We start from the raw sequence: 15,842 nt of genomic DNA, 5'->3' as shown, positions 1-15,842 counted from the left end.
AACTTGAGGAGGGAAGCTGGGGCCATGACCCTAATGGAGGCTGTGTATGAGGAATGGTGAGAATCAATCAATCAACCAATCTACATTGATTAAACTCCTACTATATGCCAGATACTGGGAATACAGGCAAAAAAACGAAATATTGTCTGTTCTACTTTCTACTAGGGGAAGAAACATATGCCTATATGAGACAATTAAGAATAAATACAAATAAGTAAATAGTTAACATTTATATAACTCTTACTATGTGCCAGGTGCTATGCTAAGCATTTCACAAATATCTTGTTTGATCCTTATAACTACCATGGGAAGAAAGTGCTATTGTCATTCCTATTTTACGGATGAGGCAGGTAGATAGAGGTTAAGTGACTAGCCCAGGATCACACAGCTAGTAAGTATCTAAGGCTGGATGTGAATTCAGGTCGTCTCGATTCCAGACCTGGTGTTCTATCCCTTGTATCACCTAGCTGCCCCCTATATACAAGGTGTTAAATATGATGTTGGGTAGCTAGGTGGCACGGTGGATAGAATGCCAGGTATGGAGTCAGGAAGACTCATTTTCCTGAGTTCAAATCCAGCCTCAGACACTGACTAGCTGTGTGACCCTGGGCAAGTCACTTAACCCTGTTTGCCTCAGTTTCCTCATCTATAAAATGAGCTGGAGAAGGAAATGGCAAACCACTCCAGTATCTCTGCCAAGAAAATGCTAAATGGGGCATTGGAGAGCCAGATACGACTGAAATGACTGAGCAACAGCAATAACAACAGTGGTGTGGCTAGGGCTTGAGGGCAGTAGTAGTTGGTAGGACCAGAAAGCTCAAGATCAAGGCCCAGCTCTAGTATCACAACCTCCATGCTTTCTTCTAGATCAGCTAGCCAGCTAGCTTGGCTGGCCAAGGATCTCTCCTTCCGGGGTGCTTCATTTGTATTCATCTTCCTATACTGAAGACGTTAGGCTTGGTATTATATAGCCTCATGTCTACACCTTAGACCTGTCTCCAGTGCTAGACTTTAAACTCCTTGACAGTGAGAATCATGGCACCCGGAACAGAACACCCTTGCCCATCCTTGTTTCTTGAATTTCATTGCAGCCAAGAGATATTTACTGAGCCTATATTCATTTCCATGAATGTGAAAATTAGATCTCTATTGCTTCCTTCTTCTGATTAGAATTTTCTGAAGCCTTTCGGTCCCCCTCACCCACACACCTGCCACCCTTTGCTTCCAGCTCTTCTCTGCCTTGCACATTCTCCACTAAACTAATTTTCTTTGCAGACAAATCAAATAAGCCTTGGGAAGGAGAGGCAGACACTGGTATAAGAACAAGAAGCCCTGACTTCAAGTCTCAGCTCTCATACTTACTAGCTCTGTGACTCCTAGGCAATTTATTTAATCTCTCCAAATTTTAGTTTTCTTGTCTGTAAAATGGAGATTATAATACAACTTCTTAGTGTTGTTGGGAGGAAACAGAATGGCCCTTAGAAGTGAAAGCAGTGAGTATAATCCTCTGAGTCTTTTCGAGAATAGGAATTGGAGGCATTTTAGTGGAGGTAAACCCATGGGGACTATAATGCAGTGTGTATGTGTGTGTGTGTGTGTGTGTGTGTGTGTGTGTGTGTACATGTGTTGGGAGGTAAAAGTATGTGCCTCTTTGGGCTATCCAGCCTGCCCTACTCTTTCCATCCTTCTAGAATGGCAAATGGTTTAGCTTCATTTGTTTGTATCTTTTTGTTTGTCAGAGGAAGTTTGGCACCATTCAGGCAGAACCACAGAAATGTGGACTTTCTCTGGAAATTGAGGGGCATTTTTTTCAATGGCCAATGCCTGTTGTCTCTGTAGTTCTCAAAAGCCTGTGAATTCTCTGGCCAATTTTTTTTCCTCTTAGGCTTGGAGACAATTGATGGAGTGAGATTGCTGGCAGTTTCTGTCCACGATATTTGCTTGCTTTTGGGGTGTTCATGCCTTGCTGTAGTAATCAGCTTGAAAGCTGACAAGCACCATCTAATTCCATCTCCTCCATCTCTCTTTTTCATTTTATTCTTCAGAGAAAGAAACTGAGGTGAAGGGTGGAATGGGAGATGATTTGCTCAATAGGGGAAAATAGCTAGCAAAACTGGGATCCAAACTTCCGTCTTTTGACTTTAAATCTAGCACTCTTTCTACTACCTGGCTACAGTAATGAATACATGAAAATATAAATATCCAAAGTGCTTTCCCATCTGTGATTTTATCCTTACAACAGCCTTGGAAGAGAAAGAGAGGTGAAGGGAAAGAGATCATGTGCCCTCCTTCCATTACCTCTCTTCACCTCTATTTCCCCCACACTGATGGGAAAAAGAGGCCACCAATGGGGAAGTTACTTGACCAAGGGCACATTGATATGCATTTGCCATAGGCAGATATTATGTGTCACTAAACCTAGGGGGATGGGAAAAAGAATTAGGAAGTATCTACAGGAAGTAACATTAGTGAAGGGAAAGGAAAGGGAGGAAAAGGAAAGGAAATGGATAGAGGGATGAATGAATGAGAATGAAAGAGAAAAGAAGAACATTTTAAGATCTTTTAATACCCATTCTGGACTAACCCCTCCAAGTCTCACTTGTGGGTTGGATCCCCAGCAGAGCAATTGCCTTGAGGCCTAAGGTAATCTATGAGTCTGTGCTAGAACTCACAAGCCCCCATCAGCATGCTCATCTGTGTTAGTCGGTCAGTTGACAGAATTAGCTTAGTAACAACATACCACTTCATCTCTTGATACTGTATCTTTTCATTAGATGTCTCCCATTCTTGGAATATTCTCCTTCCCTTCTCATCTCCATGTACTGGCTTGCTTGGCCATCTTCAAAACTCACCTCAAATCTCACCTTCTATAGTCTACAAATCACATCTTTCTCAGTCTTCTCCCACCCCCCACATTGCTTATGTCTTCCCTTTGAGATTATCTTACACCAAATTCATGTATATTTTGTACAGAGTTGTTTATATGTTGTCTCTCCCCTTATAATATGAGCTCCTTCAGGGCAGGGACCGTAGTTTTGTCTTTCTTTGTATCCTCAGTGCTTAGCACAGTATTAAGAACAAAGCAAGAGCTTAATAATGCTTGCTGTTGTGGCAATAGCATAGTAGGACTGATAATAACAACAGTATCATCTCTGCTGGGAAGGTTGCTCAGCTGGGCTTCTTTGACCTGTTCCACTCCACAGCTTAACTTCTAGTGTCCAAGGCCAGCCCTTCTCAATGCACAGAAGTCACACTGCTCAAAACTGTTTCCTGCTTTGACTCTCAGTTGCTCCCTACTGGGTCCAATTTCTCCTCTTGGCTGAATAGCACACCATGGCTGATGTGAAGACAAGAGAGGGTGTGCCTCTCTTCTCTTTCATTTTTTGCCCTCTATCCCTTTTCTTTCTTCTTCCTCCCTTTCCTTCCTCTCATGTTACCTTCTTCTAGACACTTCCTGATTCCTTTTCCCATCTCCCTCGGTTTAGGGACATACAATATCTGCCTATGGCAAACACATGTCAAATGTGCCCTCACTCAAGTAACTTCCCCATCTTTGGCCTTTCCATTCTGCTCTTCTCTCTAGTAGAGAGGAACAAAGAAAAAGACAGATAGTAATCCTCTCTCAAGAGCTGGGTCATAATCCTTGGAGCAATCTTCTTTCTTGTCTGTCTCCTTAGAGAGTTTATTTTATTTTTTAAAGAACTATCTGGTACATGGCTAATCCTTGGCTATCCAATAGCTGGCTGATTTCTGATTCCATCAATTATGATTAAATAGTCTCTTCACTTCTACTAAAGGGGTACAGAATGGAGAGCATTAAATTAATGACCCCTCATTGTCTCTGTTACTTGCCTCTTCTGTGACTTGATCAACTGGGGATCAAAGGAGGGTAAGGAATCAGTCAATCATTGTTATGCTGATCAACCCTACCCACCCACTACAGATTCATTTGTCTAATTATCAAAATGTTTGAAGTTACATAAATGAAATTTTGAAAACTGATACAAGGCTATATAGCTGCCCACCCCACCCAGTTTTGGGTTTGAAGACTACAGTTACTAGTGAAATGTGACTAGAGTAATTTATACTGCTGAAGAGAAGACTGAGGGTCAGGTTACTGGTGGGATTTATTATATGAGGAGAGTGACTAGTGATGCAAGAAAAAATCATAGAGGAATTTCAATTAGGTATAAGAAAGTCTTGACAGTGAAGGTTGTTAGATACAGGAACAGGTGACTAATGTGGGGGAGGACACTCTAGTAACCTTTTGGGAGTCTTGAACAAAAAAGAAAACCTAACTGGGGAGTTGGGTGTATTCTGGCCTGTGAGCAGAGATGCTAACCAGGTAACTTCTCAGAATTCCTTCTAGGTTTAATGGTCTGAAATTCTGTGTTTGACCCCCCAAAACATCAAACTTCCCAACTTAGCCACTGTCCCCAGAGCAGAGTTCAAAGATTCACTGGGAAAGATTCAGGAAGAATACACCCCTACTTTTTGAATGTGCCTGAGAAAGTCTATTCCTGAGCAGAGGTGTCTGACCTACATAGAATCTGTTTTTGCCCATCATCTGAGAGACACAATTAAATGGCAAGCAACTGGGTGGGGGAAGAAAAATGAGGAAAAGTAAGGGGAAGAAGGGAACTGGTCACTTGCTGGGGCCTAGGGAGGAAGAAAAACATTCATTAGATTACATTAGGACAGATCTCATTGACCAGCTGCTATCAAAGGCACATTGCCAGAGCAGATGGGTGGAGGATGGTAAGGGGAAATGTTAGCTAGAGGTACATAAAGTAAGATTTTCAAACTCAGGGACCTTTAGTTCTATGTTTGGTGGAAACCAAGCTTCTGATTCCCTGCCCTTCCCCTTCACTCTTTCCCCCCCTTCTTTCTTGTTTTCTACAGATTGGGCAAAACCCAACTTTTCAGAGCCCTCTTGGCCACCCTTGGGACAGAGACATTCATACAGCATCTGCGAGCTCTCTAGTGAGTGCCAAGCAGAGAGTTCAAGTCTCTTGAGTTTTTGAGCTTCCCAGCTAGGGAATATGACAGGAACATCTTTCTGCTGGGCCTGTGAAATCCATTGCTAAAAGCATTTGGTTATGGGGCCAGTCAGTCCTGGAGCAATAGTGCCAAAGCTATCCTCCAGAGGGCTTTCTTTTCTGGTCTAACAAAGGGAAAACATGCGTTCCACCATGCAGAAAGGTGGACGGCCTTGAATTTGAGGATTTTTTTTTCTTTCTTACCTCCTTATCACCGTTTGGAAAAATCGATAGAGCACTTGGGCACTTGGCATTTAAAAGCCCTTTACAATCTGGCTCAGGCCTACCTTTCAAATTTATTTCACATTATTTCCCTTCACTGTATGGCTCAGCCATGTTTGGATGGACTGGATACAATTCATGTTTCTTGGATTGGATTTTATGGAACCTAAAATATTTCTCCACTAAACCCTTTCCCTCCCTTCCTTAAAAAATACTTAAAACTTAATTCCTTTAGACAATCTTCTTAGAATGACTCTACCTGATTCTTGCTGCTCCCATAATTACACAGTCCTCTTAGTTCTAAGAATAGAACACTTTAAGGCCTTTACGACATGTGTCTAGCATGCATGTCTTTATTTTTATGTGTGTCCATCTCTCCATTTAGTATGTAAGTTTCTTGGTGGGGGGGCAAGGTAAGGTCTTAGCACCATAGATGTAGAATAATTGGGGCCCTCTGAGGCCACCAAACACAATTCCTTCATTTTGCAGTTGAGAAAACTGAGGTCCAGGGGGGTTAAATGACTTGTTCAATATTTCACAGTTAGCATTAAAGGTGGGATTTGAATTCACATCCTCTCTACCAAACTAGGATTCTTTCCGTTGTACCAACATCTACTGTTATTTTGTCATGAGCCAACTACAGGCGATGTTAGCTCTTGAAGAGGGAAGTATTTCATTTCCCTTCATTCTTTGAAAGGATGGGTAACTTAAGCAGAGCTACTTGAGAATGGTGCCACCAAAAGGAGGGCTCGGAGGCCAGTCTCCAATGTCTGGCAGGATTGGAAGACTATATAGATTTAGAGGTCATTTAGACCAACACCCTAAAGTTCACAGAGGAGAAAACTCATACCACGAGAGATTAAGCCATTTGCCCATGGTTACAGAGGTAGTAAGTCACAGAAATGAGATTTGATCCGTGGACCTCGGACTTCAGATGTAGGATGATACTGCCTCCAAGTATTATGGTGTTATATAAATATGAGCTGTTTGTTATTTAACACAATACATGGGAGCTTTGTTACAAAGCTGTGCCCCCAGTCTGTGCCACTGGATTGCCTTATCATTGAAACCTCCTTTTAGTGGGCTCTTTTGTTACTTTACAAACCAAACTCTCTTAGATGTGGATCAAGGTGGACCATCCTTACACTTAACTCTCTTTTGGAATGAATCATCTTATGAGCTCATTTTAATGTAGTGAAGTTTTGGTCTCTTTAATCATTTATTTATTAACTCAACCCATTTGTTGGGTAGCTGCTCTTTGTAATAGCCCATGTAGTGACAAGAACACTGACTTTGGAGTTGGATAACTCAGGTAGAAATCCTGGCTCTTCTCCTCTATGAACCTCAGTTTCCTCATCTGTAAAATGGGAATAATAAATATTTGACATGAGAATGTCATGAGGTCCCTTGCTATTCTGAAAGACCAAATCAGTCTTGATATTCACACCTCAGCATATCTGCTGTCTCTCTTGATTAGAGGGTGGAATGATGAGCTCCCCAATCTCATTTGAAGGAAGAAGGCCAGGACAGCCACCTCTTCATTTTCTACACACTGCATTCCATTGACTTCTTTATCATGTCCCCAACTGTATTTCTTTGACTTTTACATCATGCCCTCTCACTAGGTACCTTTTTCCCTTCCATTATCCCCAACTTTTAAATTTCCTTTTGTGTTCTGTTGCTATCTCCCATTAGCTGATAGGTTCCTTGAGGGTATGAACAGCCTTTCCCACCATATTTTTATCCCCAGAGTTTAACACAATGCCTGTTTATAAATGTACATTGACTGACTAAGGTAAGTTCTTTGTCATCCTTAAAGAGTCATGGAAATGAGATATCCCGCCATTTTGATCATCACTGTTATTATTATTAATCACAATGATCAGCATTATCATTGCTTTTATAAAGTGCTATTGACATGACTAATATGGAAATAGGTTTTGCATAATGGCACATGTATAACCTTTATCAAAGTGCTTGACTTTTCAATGAGGGGGGTGAAGAGGGAAGATGAGAGAGAATTTGAGACTCAAAACTGTAAAAAAGAAAATTAAAATTGTTTTTACATGTAATTGAAAAATAATTTTTTTTTCTAAAAAATAAAGTGCTATTGGTACTACTATTTTGAAAACCAAGAGAGCTTCACTCAAAGCTTGCCCATATATAAAATGCTTGAATAAGGGGGAGGGCAGGAGAAAATGAGTACAAGACAGAAGCCTTTTCATTCTCTTCTACCAAGAATATACTTAGTCTTAAGATTCTAAGTGGGCTAGAGCTCACTTGGTCTCACATGTTCCTGGAGTTATTTCAGCTTTAGTCCCCATCACAGTTTCTCCAGTCCACCACCCAGTGGGACTTTCAGTGTCCTGAGGAACAAAGCATCTGTCTATTCAGCAGGGGTGCCCAAGCCATTGTCTAAAATAGCTTTCTAGAATAACTTCCTACATACCCTACCCTTCAGTTAATTCCTCTCTGCTTTTTCCCAAACCTTGCTTCCCCTCAGTTTTTCTAGCTTGATGTCTGGCTGACAATACTTTATCAATATAAACATCTCAATGCATCTAAGTCAGAATTTTTGAAAAATGGAGCTCATTTTGTATATTATACCCAAAGATAAGAAGAAATTCGACTAATGATGGAAAGAAATCTTTTTTGATCTAGTAGGTCCTGGAAGACAAGCTATGTAACAAAATCACAGAATTTCATAGTGGTAAGAGGTCTCGCCAACCATCGACTCTAAACCACACAAAAATGAATTCCCATCATGACATATCTTGACAAATGATCATTCAGCCTCTGCTTGAAGGCCCCCAGTGAGAGGCAAACCACTGTTTGTTGGGGCAGTCCATTTCAATTTGGTGCAACTCAAACTATGAGGAAGCTTTCCCCTATATCAAGTCTAAATGTGCCTCTTTGCTATTTCCACACATTGCTCCAATTCTGCCTTCTGGGGCCAAGCAAAACAAGTCTCATCTCTCTTAACTTATGACAACCTGTCAAGTACTTAGCAATAGCTATCAATGTTCCCTTTGCATCTTTTCTTCTTCAAGCTAAACATAGTTACTTCATCTGATCTTCACATGGCATGGACTCAAGGCCCTTCGCTATTCTGGTTGCCTTCCTCTGTCTCTAACTTTTCAATGCCCTTCCTGAGATGTGGTGTCTTGACCTGAACAGAATAGCCTGTGGCTCTTGGTTATGTCTTCTAAATCAGACTGTTAGGCTGATTCCCCTATCCAGAGTTTTCCCTGCAAACATTAGAATTTGACTTATATCTGAGTCTCTACCTATAATAAATAAAAGGTGATTTTATTAATAATATTAAGAAATTGTTTTATTTTAATTAATTAATCATAGTTATTAAAATCAAAGCTCATTCAGTTACCACAAAAGTATTCAGTCTAACAACACGTAGAATATGACAGGCTATTTAACCAGATAGAAACCAGAAGGCAAAGAAGAATCATAACTGAACCCATAGAAGGAAGGATTATCTTCTTTTTCCAATGGACCTTGTAGTACCCTGGGTTATCCTTCCTCTCTTGCAAAGGAAATATTTGGGGTTGCAAGAGAATGAAGCAACCTTCTTGCTGTGGTGACCCTCCCTTCCCAATCCACTTTACTCAAGAACTTAGATGGTCCTCCAGCATAGTACTGTCCTAGAGTTATGGCTCCTAGCCCACAAAGGGAAAACCTTTGGAATCATAAAACAGATGACTGCTTACATGATCAGTGAAGGGAAATGTCTATATTTGCTCCTCCACATGGCAGCTCTGATCCTTGTTGTTCTTTGGTTAAAACTAGTGCTTGGTCCAGGAACTCAACATTGTCTAGGGAGTCCTCCTCTGTGTCCTAAAACCTTGGGGACATAATTTTTCTACTTATTCATCGATGCTTCCCCAGTTCCAGCCACTGCTTCTTCCCACTACCAGTTCTCATTCCTATGTCTATTGTCTGAGTCCATGACTTCTCACTCTTCCATCAATGCCTCTGACACCTGTTGTTTTGAGACCACATGGTGTTCCCAGGAGGATTCTTGGAGCTATGGATTTAACAAACTTCTCTTTAGGAAACGTGTTTTTTATATATCTAGCTGGCTTCTCCTTGACCATTTCAGCTCTGTTTCAAAGTCCACCAGCCCTAGACTACCTGAATGCCTGGTGACAACAGCCACATTTCCCACATTTTACCAAATAACATTTTCTGTCTCATTTAATCAGCCCCAGGGGTGACTTTCCTGGTAGACAGCTTGTGTTATATTACTTCAAAGGTGCCACAGTACCCAGAATAGCTCTGAAAACCTGCTGCCCCCACTACCAGTCTACCACAGTATCTGAAATTCCCAAAATAGAGTGACTCATTTGAGTAAGGGTAGGGACAGCTTGATGGTGCAGTGAATAGAGCACTGGGCCTGGAATCAGAAATGCCTGAGTTCAGATCCAGCCTCAGGCACTTACTAGCTTGTGTGACCATGGGAAAGTCACTTAAACCCTGTTTGTTTCAGTTTCGTCATCTGTAAAACAAACTGAAGAAGGAAATGGAAAACCACTCCAGTACCTTTGCCAAGAAAACCCCAAATGGGGTCACATAGAGTTGGACACAACTGAAATGACTAAACAAGAACAACAAAAAATAAGCATTGCTTCCAGAAAGGCCCTCATTGGAGTTCTTATATATTCCCTGAAAAGGGCAGCACATTTAACACTCATAAACGTACGAACAGGGATTCCTTTTCTTCTTCTTGAGAATGAGCTACCATCATCACTAAGAAGAGAGTGGGGTCCTGAAAGAGAGAGACACAGATTGAATCAGTTACGATGTAGGTTAGGACAATTCTTGAGTTTTGAGTTCTGCCACAGAGGACTGGTAGGGGACTGAAGTGTGAGGCCAGGTAGCTGGGACGTGGATACTTGCATGAAGGAGAAAGATGAAGAAAAGGTGCTGGGGCTTCTGAAACCAAACTTTGTCTGTTTCATACGTCTGCCTACAGGTAACACAGTGCCGTGTGTGGGGAGTTGGATGATATTGAAGGCCAATGGAGAACTTTTTTTCTTCAGAGATCAGAGTATCAAACGGTTTGGAGTTGGAAAAGATCTTAGAGAAGGTTTGGATCACTAAGGATGCCATTGTACCTCTTGCTCCATCATGTCTTTACTTTATTTCTCTTCTCTCTCTCCACAAATTCCCATACACCCAGAATGAGTTAGGGGATAGAACCCTGAACTGCAGAAACAGGGATCTAAATCAAATGTTCTTTTAAGGTCTTTCTCAGTCCCCAGATTCTTTGGCATTGCTATTATAATTTACATAAATTTGCCACAATTTTTTTTCAGAGAATAATTATCTAGGCACCCCGGAACATAGAAGACTGACCATGAGGTCAAGAAGATCTTGGTTTATAGGTCCTATCTCTGATAGATGCTAAAGCTGTGATTAGGGACATACCACTTATCTCCTCGGTGTTCCAGTTAACTCTAATACTGTAAATGAGAGATGAGTCGCTGATCTGCATCAGTGAAGGGAATTTCCACCAAATGTTTCCCTACATGGATAAATGTCTGGCCTTTTCCATTTGGAAGAAAAACTAATTGAGATTGGGTGCTATTTTTTTGAATGAAATGGGTTAGTTATTTCTTCTTTAAATTGCTTGCAAAATTTGTAAAATGACCCTGATAAATATTTTCCTTAAATGATGCAGAGACTGAAGCATTACAGATGAAATTTGAGGGGATGCATGGTATTACATGGTACCTTTGTTATCCTCAACCCCCCAAATGGAAGACTGAATCCATACACACACACACACACACACACACACACACACACACACACACACATATATATGCCAAAACTTACACGGACCTTTGGTATTCTCCAACTTGAGAGCCATAGACTTGGGGTGAGAAGGCCTCAGTTTCTGTTACTTACACACTCTGTAATCTGGGACAAGTCCCTTGACCTCTCTGATACTCAGAGTCGCAAAATATTAAAGCTAGAGGGGACATGTGGGCAGCTAGGTAGCTTAGTAGATAGGGTATGAGGCTTGGAATCGACAAGACTCATCCTCCTGACTTCAAATCCAGCCTCACACACTTACTAACTGTGTGACCCTGGGCAAATCACTTTGCCCTGTTTACCTCAGTTTCCTCATTTGTAACATGGGCTGGAGAAAGAAATAGCAAACCATGCCAGTATCTCTGCCAAGAAAACTCTAAATTGGGTCACAGAGAATTAGATACAACTGAAACAATTCAACAACAAAACGAACAAGAGGAGAGAACTGGTTCAGCCTTATTTTACATATGAGGAAACTGAGGCCCACAGACATCAAATGATTTGGCTAAGGTCACACAACTAGGAAGTGTCAGAGCCAGGACTTCAGCTTAGGATTTTTACTTGAAGGTCATCAACTTGCTGATGCTGCTGTTGTTTTTCTATTATTTGTGTCACCCCCTTATTCAATAAAATGTAGTGGCTCCCTATTACCCCCATGATTAAATATAAAAAGTTTTCTACCCTACCTTATTCTTACCTTTCCAATCTTCTTACACCTTACCCTCCTCCAAGTACTCTATGATCTAGTGACACCAGACTCTTCGCTGTTCCTCAGACACTGTTTTCCATCACCCAACTCCACGCATTCTCACTGGTTGTTCGTCATGCATGGAACATTCTCCCCTCTCATCTGTGCCTCTAAGCTTCTCTGGCTTCCTTCAAGTCTCGGCTAGAGTCCTGTCTCCTACAATGTCTTCCCTCTGAGACTATCTCTTAATGATCCCGTCTATTTCTTATTTATACGTAGTTTGCATGTTATCTCTCCTCATTAAACCATGAGGTCCTTGAGAGTGAGAATTGTTTTTTTTTTGCCTCTCTTTGTATCCCCAGAACTTATCACAGTCCCTGACACAGAGTAGGCTCTTAATAAATTTTAACCTTGACTTGACATGATATCCTATTCATAAATAAGAAACATGAAATGAGATTAATCATACCTAGTTTATCTAGTGCAAAGGTTTTTGCAGAGAAACTGTATATTATAAAGTGCTTTGTAACCATAAACTCCCTTCAAATATGAAGCATTCCAAACTATTACCAGTTTGTGCATTTTGTATTCTTTGCAGTTTCTTAGACATCTGTGTTATCTGTCTGAGACTGCAACCCTGTAATATCAGGGAACCAGCTCAGCTAAATATCTCATGCAAATAAAGGCCTCATAAAGGCTGTCTCATGATCAAAATGCTACCACTTTCAATCTGAAAATGCTCATTCTTTTCCCTGGAATCGTCCCTACTAATTAGCAGCAAGTCGAATGGATCCCACTTCTCTAAATGTTGTCTGAGCATGGGAGAGCACAATGTGACCAGCAGCATCCTTAGTCAGCTCCTCAGGATTGGACCACAGTGACCTGGAGGGGAAGGCACTGTGATGGAAGTCATTCTTGTTGTGTGACCTTGAGCAAGTCACTCTGTTTCTCTGAACCTCTGTAAAATGAGGGGAGTTGGATTATGTGATCTAAAAGGTGATGTGGTATTGTCCAGTGGATTTGAATCCCACCTCCAACATGTACTAGCTGTGCACCTGCAGGCAAGTCACTTAACCAAAGAGAGCCTCCATGTCCTTCCCTGTAAAATTGTAATGCATGTATAATATCCCCCTCATAGAGCTGTTGTGAGCTTCAAATGAGATATCCCATCCAAAGTGTTTTGAAAACCTTAAAGCTCAGTGTAAATGTCAGCTGTTACTGTTATTATTACTAAGAACATTTCCAACTCTAAGCTTGATGATGCATAGATCCTATGACTATTCTTTTCAGTGTCTCCCTATGGACTTACTAGCATCTCTAGCCTGTTGCCTCTTCCCTCCCTTGTCTTTCTTCAGGCCCACTCTGAGTCACTATGTTGGAAGATACCATGTCGTCCGTTTCCCCGTCTCCAGGAAAGCCTGACATTCAGTCCAAAAAAAAAAAAAGGTCACAGGTCACTAAACTTTGGAGGAAACTTAGGGATCACCAAACCCAATCTGCTCATTTGACATATGAGAAAATGGAGGGAGAGATGAAGGGTTTTGCCCAAGACTTAAGAATCCAACTGCTTTGTGGTCCCAGCACTGAGTACGGGTCTGGGGAGACACCCAAAACAAAGACTGTTTTAAGTTCCCCAAATAGAATTTCTCTTTCCAATTAGGAAAGTCCCAGGGTTCCAGACATGAGGACATCTGTCTGTCTGCAGTGACGCCATTGCCTGGGCACTGGGGTAAGGAACAGGCGTGGGTGAGAAGAGACACGTCTTTGCTTCCCTCAGGATCTCAGTGGGTACATTTGCTCCCCGATGTACAGGTGTTAGAGTGATCCTGAAGCCCATCAATTCTGTTTGGCTTTGCCCATGTATTCCTCTTCCCCCATTACCTTTTTCCCCCTCTGGGCACTGAACTGGTCCCTTCCTAGCCCAGTCTAAAATATCAGATCCTTTGTGACAATCCAACAGCAGCCCAGGTAAAGCCAGGTGCTCAGAGGGCATATGACTGTCCCTGTCACCTATTCCTCCTGGTGCTTCAAGGACTCATACAGGTCCTCAGCTCCTCTCACCCTTGGATCAACAGGGGCCTTTCAGATGCGGGTAAATAAGCAATCACTCCAGCCCGCAGCTTCTCCTGTCCCTAACCACCAAACCTTTTTCTCGGCTGCCAAATCTTAAGAGCATGACCTAGTGAAGAATAACTTCCCCCAATTCCCCTCCCAACACACCAACTTCCTCCCAGGCACCCAACCCTCCCACCTCCCACGGGACCCTCATTCTCACGTTCACCTCGTTCCTTCTGCTCTCTCTCTATTTTGCTAGCTGGAACCCACAATTACAGACTTTGACCTCAGGCCCTGTCGGGTGAGACGGAGCCAGAAGGGAAGTCTTCCCTGAAACCCAGTAAGGTTGAGGTCAGTGGCTCGGATCCTACTTGGCTTCCTTCTCAGCCTGTTTGGCCTGAGTAGGTGTCTCTGGCCAAGGCTGGGGCTGCATGACAGAAGGGGCAGTCTGAAATGACTCTGCATCCACAGGGTGAGCTGGCTGTTCGAAGCAAGGGTCCTGGCCAGGCCCACTGTTTCCAGCACTTCACCCAATTGCTCCCATGTCTCTCTAGCATTTGCAGATTAGCATTTACTCCCCTAAATGCCGAAATATAAGAGGTGTTAGAATGGTTGGCTTTCTGGGAGGCAGCTTGTTGTAGTGGATAGAGTGGACAGAGTACTGGACTTGGGGTCAGGAAGAGCCAGGGTCAAATCCCACCTTAGATACTTTCTGGTTGCTTGGTCCTGGACATCTCTCTCCTCTCTGGGCCTTGATTTCTCCATCTGTAAAATGAGAGCATTGGACCTGATGATCTCGAAGGTCAATTTTAGCTCTAAATCTATGATTCTATGTATTCTTTGCCTGGAAAAAGTTTTCCCCTCAGGAAAGGAGGATTCAAGGATTTGATCTTGGACAAGCATAATATCAAGCAGGTAAAGGTCCTGCTAAAACTTGTTTCCTATGCTTATCTTCCTAGTGAAGCTTCAAAGTAACCATAAGCACATTGTCTTTTGTCTATTTTAAAAGGAAAAAAATACTATTATTATTATTACTATAGCGATAATATAGTCTCAAGAAGACACCTTGTCCGTCTCTCTGCTGCCATTGGCCCATGGGGAAAGAATTCCAGAGGCGACCTCCCTTCATTCACCCATTTTAATTTAAGGGAGACCCTTCCAGTCCACCCATTGTCTTCCTTTGCATAAGCCTTATGATACACCCTGGACTAGTTCAGAACTCTTGCTAAATTACTAAATCCATTGGGGGGGCCAGATACGGTCATTGTCTATATTGTGTAGCTGAAGGGAAGAGTGAATTACCATTAGCCAGTTAACAGTTTTTCAACCCATGTGATTTGATAAGGTTTATACACTGAAGAAATTTAGCTCTGCCAATATTCTTCCAGAAGAATATGATACCTTGGTGTGTCCTTAGGTATTTTGGAATGGCATTGAGAGGGTTTCCATGGCTCCATACAAGTCTCTGAAGGCTTCCACAGAGGACTTCCTTTGTCAGCAATGACTTTCGCCAGTCTTTGTCTGGGTCTCTTTTCTGGAACTTTCCACCTTGGATGGTAGTTATTTGTGCATATCTCATCCTTCCGTTAAAGTAAAGAAGGGCTCCCTTCACTAGCCCACTGGATTGTTGTGAGATGTCTGTGAAGAGCTCGCATAAACTTTAACATATCTTAAAAATGTCAGCTATTATCACCAGATTGTACTTAATCTGTGATCCCCAGGAAAAAAAATTCCTGCTACCAACATCAATCAATAACTTCTCTGCGACTTACTTAGATAATTAACTGGAGAACAAGGAGGTTAAATGACCTGGCCAGGGTTACAAACAGTAATATGTCAGAAGTGAAACTTGAACTCTGGTCTTCTGATTCTGTGACCAATGTTCTCCTTATTGTATTGCACTGCCTCTGTATTGTTGCTATTGCTAAAATTAAAAAAAATATCATTCTTCTTACCTTGTTCAATGAAGTTCAGATAGAAACAGGCATGGGACAAGCAACTAT

The sequence above is a fragment of the Phascolarctos cinereus genome, unplaced genomic scaffold (genome assembly GCF_003287225.1).
Source record: "Phascolarctos cinereus isolate Bilbo 61053 unplaced genomic scaffold, phaCin_HiC Scaffold_7;HRSCAF=346, whole genome shotgun sequence".
In the NCBI taxonomy this organism is placed as follows: Eukaryota; Metazoa; Chordata; class Mammalia; order Diprotodontia; family Phascolarctidae; genus Phascolarctos; species Phascolarctos cinereus.
This window is presented reverse-complemented; position numbering follows the sequence as displayed.